This window comes from Bos indicus, chromosome 8 (genome assembly GCF_029378745.1).
Source record: "Bos indicus isolate NIAB-ARS_2022 breed Sahiwal x Tharparkar chromosome 8, NIAB-ARS_B.indTharparkar_mat_pri_1.0, whole genome shotgun sequence".
Lineage (NCBI taxonomy): Eukaryota > Metazoa > Chordata > Mammalia > Artiodactyla > Bovidae > Bos > Bos indicus.
This window is the reverse complement of record NC_091767.1, coordinates 76,238,132-76,257,955: the sequence shown is the minus strand read 5'-3', so window position 1 is coordinate 76,257,955 and position 19,824 is coordinate 76,238,132. Positions and strand designations below refer to the sequence as shown.

General features: G+C 38.8%; 1 long non-coding RNA gene across 1 annotated transcript in view; it reads left to right on the top strand.

Moving 5' to 3' along the window:
* Positions 1-17,029, top strand: part of LOC109562716 (uncharacterized) — a 37,084-nt gene extending 20,055 nt beyond the window's left edge. The window contains exon 3 of the long non-coding RNA XR_002181197.2: positions 14,394-17,029. This is a non-coding gene — a long non-coding RNA (uncharacterized lncRNA). The remainder of the gene's footprint in view (positions 1-14,393) is intronic.
* Positions 17,030-19,824: the final 2,795 nt, after the last annotated feature.

Genomic DNA, 19,824 nt, shown 5'->3' with positions numbered 1-19,824 from the left:
AACCCCTGCAGGAATGCAGGCATAATGCAAGACATAACTTGGGGAAACACCTCGAATGGCTTGTAAATTGTGTAATAGCTTACTTGGTAGAAAAACACACCAAGGAGTGTGGCCCCTGTGATGTAAAAAAAAAAAAAAAAAAAAAGCCTGGAACTGGCCAATAAAACCTCATCAAATTGAAATCTGACTGGCAAAGTATTTAAGTAAATTAAGAAGGCCAACATTTCTTATGTAAGTTGGCAGCAGCTTGTGGTTTCTCTGAATTATCTCAAGTCTTTTGAATACTAGTCCTTGAACAATTTTGCCATAGTCAAATGGAAAGATAAAACTAGAAATGCAGTGTTGGCACTGAAATCCAAAATGGTCCCTTTTGCCATAGTTTCATATCTCATGGTCACTCACTTTGGAATATTAATACAATGCTTTGGTTCAGAAGGTTCCAGTGTACTTTTTCTTGTTTCTTTGTTAAAACTATTTTGACTGTATTTGCTTTGAATTATTTCTAATGCATCAGTTTTTAAAAAAATAATTGTATAGAACCTTTGTCTTTAGCATTTTAGCAAATATTTTCCTACATTATTGAAAGCTTGCTATTAGCATCATTTTAACCTTTTCAAAATGTATTAGCCATCTCTTAAGTTTTGAACAGTTAGGATGTTCCTAATGTTTTGAAGTAAAAGCTACACCAATGATCCTTTTTGCATGGAGAGTCCCATCTCCCCCTTAATGACTATTAAGGCTAGATTCTTCAAAGTGGAATTTCTGGATTTAACTTTTCTTAATTTACATTTTCAAATGTTCTCAAGGACTGGATTAACATATACTCCATCAACAGTGGAAAAGAATGCCTGTTCATCATACACTTGCCAGTCACTGTTCTTTGGCAGTGGGGGTGGAAAATTGAGGGGTAGAAACAAAGTGAACTTCACTGATTTGATGAATAAAAAAGTTTTTTCTCTTGTAAGATTACTTTCTTATTCTTGTCTTCGATTACTTAGTTTTATCTTTATCTATTTGTTTGCTATTTGCATTTTGTCAATTATTAATTTTCTGTTCAAGTCCTATTGAAGGCATAGTGGGTTTTGTAACAAAGAAATTTCATTAATTTTAAGACAGCACAGTACTTTTCTATCTAGATGTCAGAATCTTCTATGTATGTTTTATTTTACTTCTTATATATTTGCTGAAACAATTTTTTTTTTACTTTAAAACATACAAAGTTAAAGGAGCACATAAAAACTGCCATTAATTTGTTAAAATGGCAACCCACTCCAGTACTCTTGCCTAGAAAATTCCATGGACGGAAGAGCCTGGTAGGCTACAGTTCACTGGGTCGCAAAGAGTCAGACACAACTGAGTGACTTGACTTTAATTGGAGGATAATTGCTTTACAATGTTGTGTTGGTTTCTGCCATACAACGATGTGAATCAACCATAAGTATACATACATCCCTCCTTCTTGAACCTCCCTCCCGTCCATCCCCCATCCCACTCCTCTAGGTCATCACAGAGCACCAGGCTGAGCTCCCTACGGTATACAGCAACTTCTTACTAGCCATCTGTTTTACACACGGTAATGTGTATGTTTCAATGCTACTCTCTTGATTTGTCCCACCCTTTCCTTCCTTCGCTGAGTCCAAAAGTCTGTTCTCTATATCTGTGTCTCTATTCCTACCCTGCAAATAGGTTCCTCAGTACCACTTCTCTAGATCCCGTACATATGAGTTAACATATGATATTTGCTTTTCTCTTTCTGACATACTTCACTCTGTAACAGACTCTAGGTCCACCCATCTCAGTTCAACTGACTCGAATTCGTTCCTTTTTTGAAATTGCCCTTAATTTTAATACTCAGTGATGAGCACTGTTTACATCTTATTATTTACTTTCAGTCTGTATTCTATATGTGGGGAAATGTTTTAAACAAAACTATAATCACAAGGATAGTTTTTGTAGTATTTCTTTTCATTAGGTACATGGAGAGAATATTCTCAATTCATTAAATACCCTTTGAAAGTATAATTTTTAATGATTGTGTAAAACAAATGCACAATTTCACTACAGATCTTTGGACAATTATTAAATGTTTGCTGTTTTATGTAGTATGGGACTTCCTTGGTAGTTCAGCTGGTAAAGAATCCTCCTGCAATGCAGGAGACCCCAGTTCAATTCCTGGGTCAGGAAGATCCCCTGGAGAAGGAAGAAACTATCCACTCCAGTATTCTTGGGTTTCCCCTGGCTCAAACGGTAAAGAATCTGCCTGCAGTGCAGGAGACCTGGGTTCGATGCCTGGGTTGGGAAGATCCCCTGGAAGAAGATATGGCAACCGACTTCAATATTCTTGCCTGGAGAATCCCCATGGACCAACGAGCCTGGCAGTCTATAGTCCATGGGGTCACAAAGAGTTGGACATGACTGAATGACTAACCATATATATAATATGATGAAAATTCTAAGATAGAATCTTAGAGGTGGAATTATTGGATCAGAGGGTAAGAACACAAATACTGCAAAACAGCTTTCTAGAAAGGGGTCACAATATGCATTCCAACAGAATTTAACAATGTAATCTAACCTCACTTTGCTAGCACTGACTACTATTATAATTTTAAATAAAAATATTTGCTTCTTTGATAGACTGGAGTTCTATATTATCAATTTGCTTTGCTGCTCTTTGATAGCAAAATTGAACATCATGTTTATTGATTATTTGTCTCTATTCTTCTATGGAGTACATGTTTGTATTCTTTTCACAGTTAAATATTTATTATTTTTTAAAATATTTTATTCTTGGATATTATTCTTTGAAAACGAAAAACATACATAAATATAACTATGTATTTCTAACACCCCAAATTATCTGCTATCAATATTTAAAAATTTTTTCAGTCTTCTTTTTCCTTATCTTTTCAAGGAAAAAGTCTTCAGCTTATGATTTATATGCCCATTATACATAATTTATTTTGTTTTTCTTCATATTTGAAGGATTGATAAGAATTCTCAGCATTTTACTGTCAGCTTGAATTCTGGGTGTATGGGTGGGGTAGGAATTAAGTCATGCTAAACCGTGAACTTCCTGATGTTCAAGCTGGTTTTAGAAAAGGCAGAGGAACCAGAGATCAAATTGCCAACATCCGCTGGACCATGGAAAAACCAAGAGAGTTCCAGAAAAACATCTATTTCTGCTTTATTGGCTATGCCAAAGCCTTTGACTGTGTGGATCACAATAAACTGTAGAAAATTCTGAAAGAGTTGGGAATACCAGAACACCTGATCTGCCTCTTGAGAAATCTGTATGCAGGTCAGGAAGCAACAGTTAGAACTGGACATGGAACAACAGACTGGTTCCAAATAGGAAAAGGAGTACGTCAAGGCTGTATATTGTCACCCTGCTTATTTAACTTCTATGCAGAGTATATCATGAGAAACGCTGGACTGGAAGAAACACAAGCTGGAATCAAGATTCCTGGGAGAAATATCAATAACCTCAGATATGCAGATGACACCACTCTTATGGCAGAAAGTGAAGAGGAACTCAAAAGCTTCTTGATGAAAGTGAAAGTGGAGAGTGAAAAAGTTGGCTTAAAGCTCAACATTCAGAAAACTAAGATCATGGCATCCGGTCCCATCACTTTATGGGAAATAGATGGGGAAACAGTGTCAGACTTTATTTTTGGGGGCTCCAAAATCACTGCAGATGGTGACTGCAGCCATGAAATTAAAAGACGCTTACTCCTTGGAAGGAAAGTTATGACCAACCTAGATAGCATATTCAAAAGCAGAGACATTACTTTGCCAACAAAGGTCTGTCTAGTCAAGGCTATGGTTTTTCCAGTGGTCATGTATGGATGTGAGAGTTTGACTGTGAAGAAGGCTGAGCGCCGAAGAATTGATGCTTTTGAACTGTGGTGTTGGAGAAGACTCTTGAGAGTTCCTTGGACTGCAAGGAGATCCAACCAGTCCATCCTGAAGGAAATCAGCCCTGGGATTTCTTTGGAGGGAATGATGCTAAAGCTGAAACTCCAGTACTTTGGCCACCTCATGCGAAGAGTTGACTCATTGGAAAAGACTCTGATGCTGGGAGGGATTGGGGGCAGGAGGAGAAGGGGACGACAGAGGATGAGATGGCTGGATGGCATCACTGACTCGATGGACGTGAGTCTGAGTGAACTCTTGGAGTTGGTGATGGACAGGGAGGCCTGGCATGCTGCGATTCATGGGGTCGAAAAGAGTCGGACACGACTGAGCAACTGATCTGATCTGATCTGAATCCTTCTTTGATGCAGAATTTCTTTCTTTCCTTTACCCTCAGATCAGTAGTATAAACTAAAAACCAATTGGTTTTATACTATCATGGGCTCACAGAATTGTGAAGAAGTTTCTAATGCCCTTTAATCCAGTGCTTCTCAGACTTTTATGTGCATACAAATCCCCTGGGGATTTTGTTAAAATGCAGATTATGACTCTGTTGGTCCAGGATGTGACCTGAGAATCTGCATATCTGGCCAGTTCCCGCAAAGTGCTGATACTGTCCGCTTGTAAAACATGCTTTGAGTAGCAGGACTCTCATCTAGTAATCATTATGGATGTGGTTTAGAGACGAAGGCATCTAAGGGTGGTGATGGTGCAAACTCAGAGAGAAATGAGATATTTATGAATGAAATGGATAGAAGTTGCTGAGAAACTGGAATAGTACATGAGGAACAGAAGATACCAAGAATAGTTTCCAGAGGTCAGTCTTTTAAAATTAGATAAATGATGGCAGCTCTAGATATCGATCCAGATTATTATCCTGCTCTGGATTGCTTATGGCCCTGAATCTTTTTCAGCCACTTAAGAAACTTAAGAATTTTGGTTCCTACTGGAGCCACATAGATTTTCCACCATCCTTGTGTCCAAATTTTCAAGATCTGAATACTCTTCATCTTCCTCTATTGGGTTCATTATGGATTTTTTCTCAAGAAAGGCCTGTAATCTTCATGTCATCATGAGTTAGTTCTCATGATGTTACCTAACCACTTCTACTTTTTTTAAATTGAATTATAGATGATTTGGGCTTCCCAGGTAGCACTAGTGTTAAAATCAAAACAAAGAAAAAAACCCACCTGCCAATGCAGGAGATGTAAGAGACTTGGGTTTGATCCCTGGATTGGGAAGATCTCCTGGAAGAGGGGATGACATCCCACTCCAGTATTCTTGCCTGAAGAAACCCATGGACAGAGGAGCCTAGAAGGCTACAGTCTCTGGAGTCTCAAGGAGTTGGATATGACTGAAGTGACTTAGCATGCATAGCTGATTTACAATGTTGTGTTAGTTCCTGCTGTACAGCAAAGTGACTCAGTTATACATATACATACATACTCATGTTTGTAGTCTTTTCCACTGTGGTTTATTACAGGATATTAAATATGGTTTCCTGTGTTATAAAATAGGTTGTTCATCTATTTTGTGTATAGTTGTCTATATCTGCTAATGCCAAACTCCTAATTTATCCCTCCCCTAAGCCCTTTTCCCTTTGGTAGCCTTTTTGTTTTCTATGTCTGTGAGTCTGTTTCATAAATAAGTTCATTTGTGTCATATTTTAGATTTCACATATAAGTAATATCATATGGTATCTCTCTTTCTCTTTCTGACTTACTTAGTGTGATACTTTCTAATTATGATAATTTCATGTTGCTGCCATTCTTTTTTATGGCTGAGTAGTATTCCATTGTAACCACTTCCACTTTTATGTAATAAATATTGGCATTACGTTTGCTTTTAGATCATTAACACATTTTAGGGCTTATGATCTTCAAATGTACCCATATCCATTATATCCTCCACTGCCATTCTGTTAAGTATATATTCAGTTCAGTTCAGTTGCTCAGTCGTGTCTGACTCTTTGCAACCCCATGAATTGCAGCACACCAGGACTCCCTATCCATCACCAACTCCCGGAGTCCACCCAAACCCATGTCCATTGAGTCGGTGGTGCCATCCAACCATCTCATCCTCTGTCATCCCCTTCCTCCTCCCCTCAATCTATCCCAGCATCAGGGTTTTCTCAAATGAGTCAGCTCTTCACATCAGGTGGCCAAAGTATTGAAGTTTCAGCTTCAACATCAGTCCCACCAATGAACACCCAGGACTGATCTCCTTTAGGATGGACTGGTTGCATCTCCTTGTAGTCCAAGGGACTCTCAAGAGTCTTTTCCAACACCACAGTTCAAAAGCATCAATTCTTCAGGGCTCAGTTTTCTTTATAGTCCAACTCTCACATCCATACATGACCACTGGAAAGACCATAACCTTGACTAGACAGACCTTTATTGGCAAAGTAATGTCTCTGCTTTTTAATATGCTGTCTAGGTTGGTCATCAGAGAAGGCAATGGCACCCCACTCCAGTACTCTTGCCTGGAAAATCCCATGGACGGAGGAGCCTGGTAGGCTGAAGTCCATGGGGTCGCTAAGAGTCAGACATGACTGAGCGACTTCACTTTCACGTTTCACTTTAATGCACTGGAGAAGGAAATGGCAACCCACTCTAGTATTCTTGCCTGGAGAATCCCAGGGACAGAGGAGCCTGGTGGGCTGCCGTCTATGGGGTCGCACAGAGTCGGACACGACTGAAGCAACTTAGCAGCAGGTTGGTCATAACTTTCCTTCCAAGGAATAAACGTCTTTTAATTTCATGGCTGCAGTCACCATCTGCAGTGATTTTGGAGCCCAGAAAAATAGTCAGCCACTATTTCCACTGTTTCCCCATCTATTTTCCATGAAGTGATAGGGAAACAGTGGAAATAGTGGCTGACTTTACGTATCACTTCTGCAACATGACCCTCTTACAATAGTTAGAGGTTTTTACAAAAACATGTGATTTTACTGATGTTTATCTCTTGCTTCAGCTTGCCCACAATCATCTCCAGAACTATTGTTCACAACAGCTCATGTTCATGCATGGATTACCTCTTCAGTGAGTTCAAACACACACACATATTATTACGTATTTAAGTACTTCATTTACAGAATAATTATGATTACTAATCCCATAATTTATAACAAGCCCAGCCTAAATTTGTAGTAGTGAGTTGTACAGCGCTTTTGCCTATGAGAACCTTTCTACCCTTCCCTATAATTCCAAAGCCCTGTTTTCAAATGTTTACATAAATAACATTACCAGTACAGTCTTTCTTCTATCTTAAAAAATTATGTGTATTTGAAAAATTCCTTGCATATTAAATATTTTAGCACACCATTTAGTAGGTAATTATAAAGTATAAAGAAAACTAATCAGAAATCACTCATATATTTACCATCTTAAGAAACAGAATATCATTGATTGCTTATAAACCTATGTACATTACCCTGCTTATATAATAGAGACCATCAATGGCCTTGACCTTTGTGAGAACCATTAATCTTGTTTTTATTTATAGTTTTACCACATGTGTATGCATCCTTAAAAAATAGCTTAATTTTGCCTATTAAAAATTTTGTAACTGGAGTCATTCTGTACATATTATTTTGTGACTTCCTTCTTTTGTTTAATATTTTTGTGAGATGAACTGATGTTAAAACATATGGTTATGGTATATTCATTTTAATCAATATATGGTATCCCATTGAACTAATATGTCACACTTTTTATTTTACTTAGGTTGTCCAATTTTTGGTTTATTGCAAACTATACTTCTGTGAAAAGACAGAGAAAATTTGGAAGTGAATGTTATTTTGGAGAGGAAAAATGAGTGTGTTCTTGGCTATATTGAGTTTGAAGTGCTTGAGGATATATAAGTGGAGATATTAAGCAGGTATAAGGATAGAGGTAAACCATTCAGATATGACTAGACCATTCAGGTATGACCTGAATCAAATCCCTTACTATTATAAGTGGAAGTGACAAATAGATTCAAGGGATTAGATCTGATAGACAGAGTACCTGAAGAGCTACGGATGGAGGCTAATGACATCGTACAGGAGGTGGTGATTAAGACCAACTTCAAGAAAAAGAAATGCAAAAAGGCAAAATGGTTGTCTGAGGCAGCCTTACAAATAGTTGAGAAAAGAAGAGAAGCAAAAGGCAAAGGAGAAAAGGAAAGAGATACCCATTAGAATGCAGAGTTCCAAGGAATAGCAAGGAGCAATAAGAAAGCCTCCCTCAGTGATCAGTGCAAAGAAATAGAGGAAAACAATAGAATCAGAAAGACTAGAGATCTCTTCAATAAAATTAGAGATACCAAGGGAACATTTCATGCAAAGACGGGACAGAAATGGTATGGACCTTACAGAAGCAGAAGATATTAAGAAGAGGTGGCAAAAATACACAGAAGAACTATACAAAAAAGATCTTCATGACCCAGATAACCACGATGGTGTGATCACTCACCTAAAGCCAGACATCCTGGAATGCAAAGTCAAGTGGGCCTTAGGAAGCATCACTATGAACAAAGATAGTGGAGGTGATGGAATTCCAGTTGAGCTATTTCAAATCCTAAAAGATGATGCTGTGAAAGTGTTGCACTTGATATGCCAGCAAATTTGGAAAACTCAGCAGTGGCCACAGGACTGGAAAAGGTCAGTTTTCATTCCAATCCCAAAGATAGGTAATCCCAAAGAATGCTCAAACTACTGCACAATTGCATTCATCTCACATGCTAGCAAAGTGATGCTCAAAATTCTCCAAGCCAGGCTTCAGCAATATGTGAACTGTGAACTTCCTGATGTTCAAGCTGGATTTAGAAAAGGCAGAGGAACCAGAGATCAAATTGCCAACATCCACTGGATCATCGAAAAAGCAAGAGAGTTCCAAAAAAACATCTATTTCTGCTTTATTGACTATGCCAAAGCCTTTGACTGTGTGGATCACAATAAACTGTGGAAAATTCTTCAAGAGATGGGAATACCAGACCACCTGACCTGCCTCTTGAGAAACTTGTTTGCAGGTCAGGAAGCAACAGTTAAAACTAGAGATGGAACAACAGACTGGTTCCAAAGAGGAAAAGGAGTACATCAAGGCTGTATATTGTCACCCTGCTTGTTTAACTTATATGCAGAGCACATCATGAGAAATGCTGGGTTGGAGGAAGCACAAGCTGGAATCAAGACTGCTGGGAGAAATATCAATAACCTCAGATGTGCAGATGACACCACCCTTATGGCAGAAAATAAAGAGGAACTAAAGAGCCTCTTGATGAAAGTGAAAGAGAAGAGTGAAAAAGTTGGCTTAAAACTCAACATTCAGAAAACTAAGATCATGGCATCTGGTCCCATCACTCCATGGCAAATAGATGGACAGACAATGGAAGCAGTGACAGACCTTTTTTTTTGGGGGGGGGGGGCTCCAAAATCACTGCAGATGGTGACTGAAGCAATGAAATTAAAAGATGCTTGCTCCTTGGAAGAAAAGTTATGACCAACCTAGACAGTATATTAAAAAACAGAGACATTACTTTGCCAACAAAGGTCTGTCTAGTCAAAGCTATGGTTTTTCCTTGGACTATAAAGAAAGCTGAGCACCAAAGAATTGGTGCTTTTTAACTGTGGTGTTGGAGAAGACTCTTAAGAGTCCCTTGGACTGCAAGGAGATCCAACCAGTCCATCATAAAGGAAATAAGTCCTGAATATTCATTGGAAGGACTGATGCTGAAGCTGAAACTCCAGTACTTTGGCCACCTGATGCAACGAACTGACCCATTGGAAAAGATCCTGATGCTGGGAAGGATTGAAGGCCAGAGGAAAAGGGGACGACAGAGGATGACATGGTTGGGTGGCATCACGCGCTCAATGGACATGAGTTTAAGTAAACTCCAGGTGTTGGTGATGGACAGGGAGACCTGGTGTGCTGCAGTCCACGGCGTCGCAAAGAGTCGGCCACAACTGAGTGACTGGACTGAACTGAACTGAAGGATAGAGGACTCTGGAGCTCAGAGGAGGATCTGCCTAGAGATGGACATTGTAGAAGCTATGGCTGACATCTAGAAAGAGATTATAGTGTGAGGGGAGAAGAGGGTCTTGCCATTAGCCTTGAGAAGCCCCATTTGTCAATGATTATGTAAAGGAAGCTGAGTCTACAAAAGGAATGAGAAGGAAAAGCCAAAGATATATGAGGAAAACAAAAAAAAATGTGTTATTTTGAGAAATGGAGAAAAATTTTAAGAAATAGGCAGTGGTTAACAGTGTCCAGTGCTACTTAAAATGTATATAAATTGGGGATTTTAGCATGTTTATTGGATTTAGCTACTAGCAATCATTAATGATCTTCATGAGAACTGTTTTAGGGGTGTGACAGAGTAAAAAAACACATTGACATGAAATGATGAATGAATGGAACAGAGAAATTTTGTCTAAAAGGGTAGGAAAAAAGGAAAAGTGATGACTGGATAGGAACAGGAAGTCAAAGGAGCCTTTTGGCTTTTCATTGATGGGACTTGATCAAATTCTGGTGAAAAGGTTCCATTTGAGACTCTCTGAGACTTCATACCAAGACTTGCTGCTGGAAGATCTAACAAGCTAATTGGAAGCAGGTGACAGTCCTGGGTCAGGTAATTGGGTTGGAGGTCAAACACTAAAAGAATAGCAGAAGGGGACAGACAATGAGGTCAACAGCATGTGAAAGACATCATAACTGAATAATAATTGGCAATCATTCAGTTATCTTGCTAGCTTCCCAAGGTGGGCTGAATTCAGGGGAATTATATTTTTCTTAGATATGAATATCACCTCAAATACATTCCCCTAAGACTGTAGGAAAGGCAGTGTTCTCTCACATTCTGATGTTGAAGCTTCCCCAGTATTTCTTCTCTTAGGTCACCATGCCTGCTGGTCCTGCATACCTCATCCAATTTTGCAGTAGTCAACAGTAAAGGGTTTTATCTGAGATTCTCAGTACCTGACTCTACCTCAAGTGTTTCCTCTTCTCTGAGACTCTAGTTCTCAAGCTAACTCTTGCATTTCCAGCTCAGTTTCCACCTTAGGCAGAATGTTAGATCAGACCCTACTGCTGCTGCCAAGTCGCTTCAGTCGTGTCCGACTCTGTGCGACCCCATGGACTGCAGCCTACCAGGCTTCTCCGTCCATGGGATTCTCCAGGCAAGAACACTGGAGTGGGTTGCCATTTCCTTCTCCAAGATCAGACACTACGGACCCTTAATAATTCAACATCCTCATTTTACATATGAGGAAACGAGCCTCAGAGAGGTAAAGGACTGGTCCTAAGAGTATCCACTGCAAAAAGGTGTAGGCTTTTTAATACTAAAGTACACATTCTTTCATGGTGTTGATAGGTTTAGTCACTAAGTTGTGTCTGACTCTTACCACCCCATGGACTGTAGCCTGCCAGGCTCCTCTGTCCTTGGGATTTCTCAGGCAAGAATACTGGAGTAGGCTGCCATTTCTTTCTCCAGGGGATCTTCCGAACCTAAGGACTGAACCTGGGTCTTCTGCATTACAAGCAAACTCTTTACTGACTGAACCACCAGGAAAGCCACTGTGTTAACTTTTAGTGAAATCTGACTTCTATTCAGTAACAAGTTCTAGTGGACTATGAGTAACTTGGCTGTAACACTATCAAATCAATAGAACAAATATGTATTTAAATAACTGGGAAATTAATCATGTCCTCAGAAAAAATGTTCTTATAATGGTTTGTCGTATTTTATTATAATACTTACACTCTATAATATGCTGTATTTATTTCTGATTTTTGCTTCTATACACACAAATGTAGTCACAAACACACAACATATACTCATTCTACACCTGAATACTCTCCTATTGTCTTAAAAAAAAAAAATTCCTTAATAGAAATTAACCTATCTAGATGGATGGGGCAATAAATTAATAGTTCATGTGTTAAAATATCCCACAATAACTCATTCATGGTCCTGCATACCTCATCCAATTTTGCAGTAGTCAACAGTAAAGTCAACATATTACTCATGTAATATGAATTGATTTTGAAATAATGTACTAAAAATACACTGTCAGTTTAAAAAGGTATTTTATTATGTTGTGCTGGTTCTGGGGAATATAGATTAAAGCTTCATTATTCCGTAGTGAATTCAATTATCCAAGATGTAATCATGGACTCAGGACCCATGTGCCTGTGCTAACTACTCAAGTGACCTGGGAATAATTAGGAAGATTCCTGAGGTCAGTGATTGTCAAATTAAAGAGGCATGAGAATCACCTGGAGGGCTTGTTAAACCACAAGTCACCGGGCCCCACCCTCAGAGGTTCTGGGGTGGGCTCTAGGTATTTGTATTTCTAACAGGTTACTGCTGGTTACAGAACCACATTTGGAGGAGAGCTGCTGCTTTAGGTAATCATTCAACTGAAAGTCACACAAAAAGAGGGACTGGTGGGAGTTTCCTGATTTCTTCAGAACCAACGCATGGGCTTGCAGTCTAATAGCAAGTACCCAATGTGCTCTTTTGTTCTGTTTGTTTTAAAATATTTACTTATTTATTTAACTGCATGGGGCCTTAGTTGTGGCACACAGGATCTTTCCTTGTGGTGCATGGACTCTCTAGCTGTGGCATGCGGGCTCAGTAGTTGTGGCAACAGGCTTAGTTGCTCCGTGGCATGTGGGATCTTAGTTCCCTGACCCAGGGATTGAAGCCTCATACCCTGAATTGCAAGGCAGTTTCTTAACCACTGGATGACAATGTAAGTCCTCCAAGTAGACAGTATTATTACTTACTATCTTCCCTGTGCCCTCACTACGACCTGAAATTTTCTAGGTCATAGTAGTGACTCAGGTCAGACAGATATGTGTGAAAAATATACCAAGAGCACCAAGCTGCTAGAACAGACACAAATAACTGCGAGCTTTCATGTTTTAAAACAATCAGACAGGTTTACACGTCCTGTAATTTGAGAGTGAGGGGTGGTTTCATATTCCTGAATATAATCAATTTATAAGAAATGCGAAAATATTTTTATATAAACCTCCACTGCCATTGAGCATTGCTATCCTATAATTTAGGTGTCACTAAGATCATGGCAACTGGTCCCATCACTTCATGGGAAATAGATGGAGAAACTGGAAACAGTGTCAGACTCTATTTTTCTGGGCTCCAAAATCACTGCAGATGGTGATTGCAGCCATGAAATTAAAGACATTTACTCCTTGGAAGGAAAGTTATGACCACCCTAGATAGCATATTAAAAAGCAGAGATATTACTTTGCCAACAAAGGTCCATCTAGTCAAGGCTATGGTTTTTCCAGTGGCCATGTATGGATGTGAGAGCTGGACTGTGAAGAAAGCTGAGTGCCAAAGAATTGATGCTTTTGAACTGTGGTGTTGGAGAAGACTCTTGAGAGTCCCTTGGACTGCAAGGAAATCCAACCAGTCCATTCTATAGGAGATCAGTCCTGGGTGTTCATTGGAAGGACTGATGCTAAAGCTGAAACTCCAATACTTTGGCCACCTCATGTGAAGAGTTGACTCATTGGAAAAGACCCTGATGCTGGGAGGGATTGGGGGCAGGTGGAGAAGAGGACGACAGAGGATGAGATGGCTGGATGGCATCACCGACTCGATGGACATGAGTTTGAGTAAACTCCAGGTGTTGGTGATGGACAGGGAGGCCTGGCGTGCTGTGATTCATGGGGTCGCAAAGAGTCGGACACGACTGAGCAACTGAACTGAACTGAAAAATTGAGTTGTCCAAGGTGCATGTTCTCAGCTGAGATCCAATAGGGTGAGGTTCTATCTTCTTGTTTTAGTCCTACTGTAAGGAGGTATCCTTTTCATGGTCCACTTAGTGCCATGTTTTCCCCATGTTTGTGCTTTTTATTAGTGACTTGCTATTAAAATGGCCTCCAAATATAGTACTGAAGAGGTATTTAGTATTCCTAAGGGTGAGAGGGCTATGGTGTGCCTTGTAGAGTAAATACACATGTCAAACTGGCTTTGTTCAAGTGCGAGTTATAGTCCTGTTGGCCATGAGTTCAGTGTTAATGAATCAATAATATACATTAAATGAGGTGTTTTTAAACAAAAACACACATTAAAACAAGGTTATGTATTAACCAGTTGACAAAAACATTATGCCAGAAGCTCACAGTTATCTAACCCTGTATTTCCTTACGGGCAATGATTGAGGATTTGCTAACCCAGTGTTTGAGCAGCTTCCTAGAACACAACTACCATAAATAAGGCGAATCAACATGGCTTGGATTTGCTGAGGGCACCACGCTTAGTGAATTTTCTTTATCTGTTGATCAAGTCTACCAGTTCATTTCGTGTTATCAGCACTATATGTTCACTTCTCAAATATAATGTTAAAATGCAGACTTTCCACCATGAAAAAGTAAAAATGTCATTCAGGTGACTTGGGGAATCTGCTCAAGTGCAGTGAATCAGGGAGTACAGTATAATATTTTACTTTTTTTTTTTCCTTCCAGAGTCTCCACAAAATAGAAGTATTTGGCTGCCTTGCTCTTACTGCCAGGAGTGTGGGCTCCCTGGCCTCGCAGTGTTCACACCTTCAGATCCTGAATATTGGGAGAGTCCCCAAGGTCTCTAAGGCCTGCCTGGTCAGGAGCCTGGAGAACTTACAAGAGGAGACTGCCCTTAATGTTGCTGGCCTCAAAATGATGAGACTTCTTGGACTCAGACTGACATTTTAATTGGTTTCCACCTGCCTAAGTTTTCAGAACATAAAACTAAATAATGCTTCCATGTCTTTCCCACCTCATCATGAAATAATGTTCTGAAATGTACATTTTACAGGGGACAGAATCACAGAGTATCGGTATGATAGAAAGGGTTTGGACAGTGGACCATTTCTTCTACTCAAGAGAAGAAATATTTGAAACTGTTTCACTGAGAAAACATTGCTATTTGGTTATAGAATATGTAGGTAGCAGATCTAAAAGTTGACCTAGTTAACTGAATCTTTTTCCATTCTTCTAACTGAGCTAGTATTTACAATAATTCAATGGAACTATTAAATAAGAGATAATGATAATAGCTATTATTTACAGAGCCCCTTCCATGTTTCAGGAACATATAAGGCACTTGTTACACACATTATTTCACCAGCTTCCCATCTACCTGTGTGAGAAGAAGCATTGTCCCCAATTTACAGGTAGAGTCATTGAGGTTCTGGGAGGTGAAAGAAAAATGGTCCAGGTCATGAAGCTTGTAAGTCTGGACCCAGGTTTGCTGGTTTCCCCCACTATATTCACTTGGCTTCAGTCTGTGTGAGAAGGGAATCTGTCCTCCCCCTCAGACATGATTAGCCAAACGGTGATGTGACAATGGGACAGGCTGCTTTTCACAAATTAAATGTTGATTGAAATTCTGTGAGCTTGGAGTGGATAGTACTTCTGGCTGAAAACAGATTATTATCATTCTGTTTGATGCTGGTTGATTGGAAGCCAATGAAAAGATATTCTGACTTCAGCAGTTGCATTAAAAATTTTAAGTTCTCAGTTTTCTCTTTTTACTAGGATTATCTTGGGTTCTGAAGTGTTCTTGCCTTAAACCCTGAATGAATTAACAAGAGAAGAACAATACTATATTTCTCCTTTTTAATCAAAATGTCATGTCTTTGAAAGGAATTCTTCTTTAAGAGATGACAGTTTGCTCTTAGCTTGCTTGATGTTGTATTTAGATATGTTTGGGGAAGTCTTTCACAAACTCAAAATTCTGGGAATAAGTAAGCTTTCATTCTTAGTCTCTTTTCACTCAAAACAGCAAACTCACACAACAATAGCTCAATCTTACTCAGTTTCTAGGCATTCACTTTTAATCCATGAAGAGTTCCTAAATGAGCATTATGTGAGCCATTCTGGATTACTCAATATCCTAAATAAGATGATGGGTGCCCTACAAGGACAGGGCCTATTGCTTAAATTATTTGAGTGTACTAATGCTGTATTACTATCATATTTGAGTTTCTGTTGTTAATCTAAACACAATATGGGATAAACATGTCCATGACTCTCCTTGATATTCAGATGGGGATTCTGTAGATTCTGGCACTAAAACAGATGTGCAACAGCACAGATTTGGAGCCTAGCCCCAAAAGGTCATTGGGGCTTTCGGTGTTGATCACGAAGCAAAGCACAGTTCCCAGCACATAGTCAGTGCACTGTAAATTTTTGTTAACTTCATGATTGGGTTGAAACCAGGTTCTGAAGGCTGTATCACAGTAAATTATGTGTCAATTGAATTTTTGAGAATCAATTCTCATTTTGAATGTATAGTAAGAGCTTGTTATACTTAAGAACTTTGCCTAGAATCATCTGTAAAATGAATAGCTTCTTCTTAATTTGCCTACTCTGTAAGTTTTACTTTAAAAAAAAAACAATTATATATTCCCTCACACTGCATATTTCATACCTGCGATTCATTTATTTTGCATTTGGGAGTTTGTATCTCTTAATCTCCCTCAGCTACTTCTCTCTTCCTCCTACCCTCACACCTCTGGCAACCAGCTCTTTTTTTCTCTGTATCTATAACTCTGTTCCTGTTTTATTATATTAGATTCCACATGTAAGTGAAATCATACAGTATTTGTCTTTCTCTGACTTATTTTACTTAGCATATACCCTCTAGGGCCATTCATGTTGTCACAAATGATAAGATTTCATTCTTTTTTATGGCTTGGGTCTGTGTTCAGTGCCTAGCACCATCCTACTTACAATTAGGTGCTTATTAGTGATTTTTTATATAATGATATTAGGGAAATAAAATATTTATGTTAATAGAGTACTATGTAGTCATTAAAATGATGGTCAAAAGTAAAAACCTAATGAGCAATAGTTAAGATAAGTAGAAAAATCATATAAAATCTTGGAGTTAGCCATAGATTATATTGATTTTCCAACATTTATCAGGTTCCAGTTTGGTACATCCTGATCCTTTATAACATTAGTTTATTAGCGTTTCATAACTTGTTTCATTAAAACACAACCTATGAAACCTACACTTTTCACTGTAGAATCTTACAGCTAATTTCATTTTATATCATCAGTTTTTCAAGGTCTCTCTTACTTGCTGATTTTACTAATAAAGAACCTTGGTGCTTGCATCAGATCACAGTTTATTTCTAAACTGAAAATGCTTTGGAAAAAGCATGGGCTTTGGAACCACCAGTTCCAGATTTGATTTTCAGCTTTGTTTTTTACACAGGGGTAGCTTTAACAAGACATTTAATTACCAGACCCACAATTTCCTTATTTGTAAAGTGGGGATAAAAATATCTATTTTGTTGGGACTACTGAAAGATTTAGAGCTAACACACATAAAATCCCTTGCTCAGAATCCAACATACCTCAGGCAGTCCTCCAATGAAAACTATTAATATGATGATTGTGATGATGCTTATAACACAGCTGAGAAAAACGAACATTTTAATCTCTAACACTCTCCATTCATTGCCCCATCTTCTCTGTGAAGAGAGACGTGTGCTTGAAAATAAATCCTGTCTGTTTTCTCCTGTAGGTGAGAGATCAGACTGTCCATCTCATTGCACATGATGTCCTAAATTTGACAGTCTGGTCCTCAGCTCCTGCTCTCAGGTAACAGACCTGAGCTTGGTGGCAATCAGCACCTATCTGCAAACTCTCGGGTACTTTCTTCTCTGTGGGATCCTAACCAGACCCCAGAAAAGTGGTTACATAAATCTTTAGGGTTTTGGCTTTGGTTTTTTGATTTTTCTTTATTTAAGTCACTGGAATAACCAATACACTCTAGTCGATGGATGAATGGACTGGAAGCCAGGATTCCACCTGATACGTTTTTGTGTCTTGGCAGAGCAGCCAGCATCATTCTCTGCAATGACTTGACCCATCATCACTGAATGGAATTGAGGCAAAAGGAAAGGAATGGATGCATGATTTGGGGATATGTGAGACTTTGTTGGACCAAAGATTTTTTTTTTCATTTTTTTTTTAAAATATAAATTTATTTATTTTAATTGGAGGCTAATTACTTTACAATGTTGTATTGGTTTTGCCATATATTGACATGAATCTGCCATGGGTGTACATGTGTTCCCCATCCTGATCCCCCTCCCACCTCCCTCCCCATCCCATCCCTCTGGGTCATCCCAGTGCACCAGCCCTGAGCATCCTGTATCATGCATCAAACCTGGTCTAGCGATTCATTTCACATATAATAATATACATGTTTCAGTGCCATTCTCCCAAATCATCCCATCTTCGCCCTCTCCCACAGAGTCCAAAAGGCTATACATCTGTGTCTCTTTTGCTGTCTCACATACAGGGTTATCATTACCATCTTTCTAAATTCCATATATACGTGTTATTATACTGTATTGGTGTTTTTCTTTCTGGATTACTTCACTCTGTATAATAGGCTCCAGTTTCATCCACCCCATTAGAACTGATTCAAATTTATTCTTTTTAATAGCTGACTAATACTCCATTGTGTGTATGTACCACAGCTTTCTTATCCATTCGTCTGCTGATGGACATCTAGGTTGCTTCCATGTCCTGGCTATTATAAACAGTGCTGCGATGAACATTGGGGTACACGTGTCTCTTTCAACTCTGGTTTCCTCAGTGTGTATGCCCAGTAGTGGGATTGTGCAATCCCACTGCTGTCGTATGGCAGTTCTATTTCCAGTTTTTTAAGGAATCTCCACACTGTTCTCCATAGTGGCTGTACTAGTTTGCATTCCCACCAACAGTGTAAGAGGGTTCCCTTTTCTCCACACCCTCTCCAGCATTTATTGCTTGTAGACTTTTGGATCGCAGCCATTCTGACTGGCTTGAAATGGTACCTCATAGTGGTTTTGATTTGCATTTCTCAGATAATGAGTGATTTTGAGCATCTTTTCATATGTTTGTTAGCCATCTGTATGTCTTATTTGGAGAAATGTCTGTTTAGTTCTTTGGCCCACTTTTTGATTGGGTCATTTATTTTTCTGGAGTTGAGCTGCAGGAATTGCTTGTATATTTTTGAGATTAATTCATTGTCAGTTGCTTCATTTGCTATTATTTTCTCCCATTCTGAAGGCTGACTTTTCACCTTGCTTATAGTTTCCTTTGTTGTGCAGAAGCTTTTAATTTTAATTAGGTCCCATTTGTTTATTTTTGCTTTTATTTCCAATATTCTGGGAGGTGGGTCACAGAGGATCCTGCTGTGATTTATGTCGGAGAGTGTTTTGCCTATGTTCTCCTCTAGGAGTTTTATAGTTTCTGGTCCTTGTTTAGATCTTTAATCCATTGTGAGTATATTTTTGTGTATGGTGTTAGAAAGTGTTCTAGTTTCATTCTTTTACAATTGGTTGACCAGGTTTCCCAGCACCACTTGTTAAAGAGATTGTCTTTTCTCCATTGTATAGTCTTGCCTCCTTTGTCAAAGATAAGGTGTCCATAGGTGTGTGGATTTATCTCTGGGCTTTCTATTTTGTTTCATTGATCTATATTTCTGTCTTTGTGCCAGTACCATACTGTCTTGATGACTGTGGGTTTGTAGTAGAGCCTGAAGTCAGGTAGGTTGATTCCTCCAGTTCCATTCTTCTTTCTCAAGATAGCTTTGGCTATTCGAGGTTTTTTGTATTTCCATACAAATTGTGAAATTATTTGTTCTAGCTCTGTGGAAAATACCATTGGTAGCTTGATAGGGATTGTATTGAATCTATAGATTGCTTTGGGTAGTATACTCATTTTCACTATATTGATTCTTCTGATCCATGAACATGGTATATTTCTCCATCTCTTAGTGTCCTCTTTGATTTCTTTCATCAGTGTTTTATAGTTTTCTATATATAGGTCTTTTGTTTCTTTAGGTAGAAATATTCCTAAGTATTTTATTCTTTTGGTTGGAATGCTGAATGGAAGTGTTTCCTTAATTTCT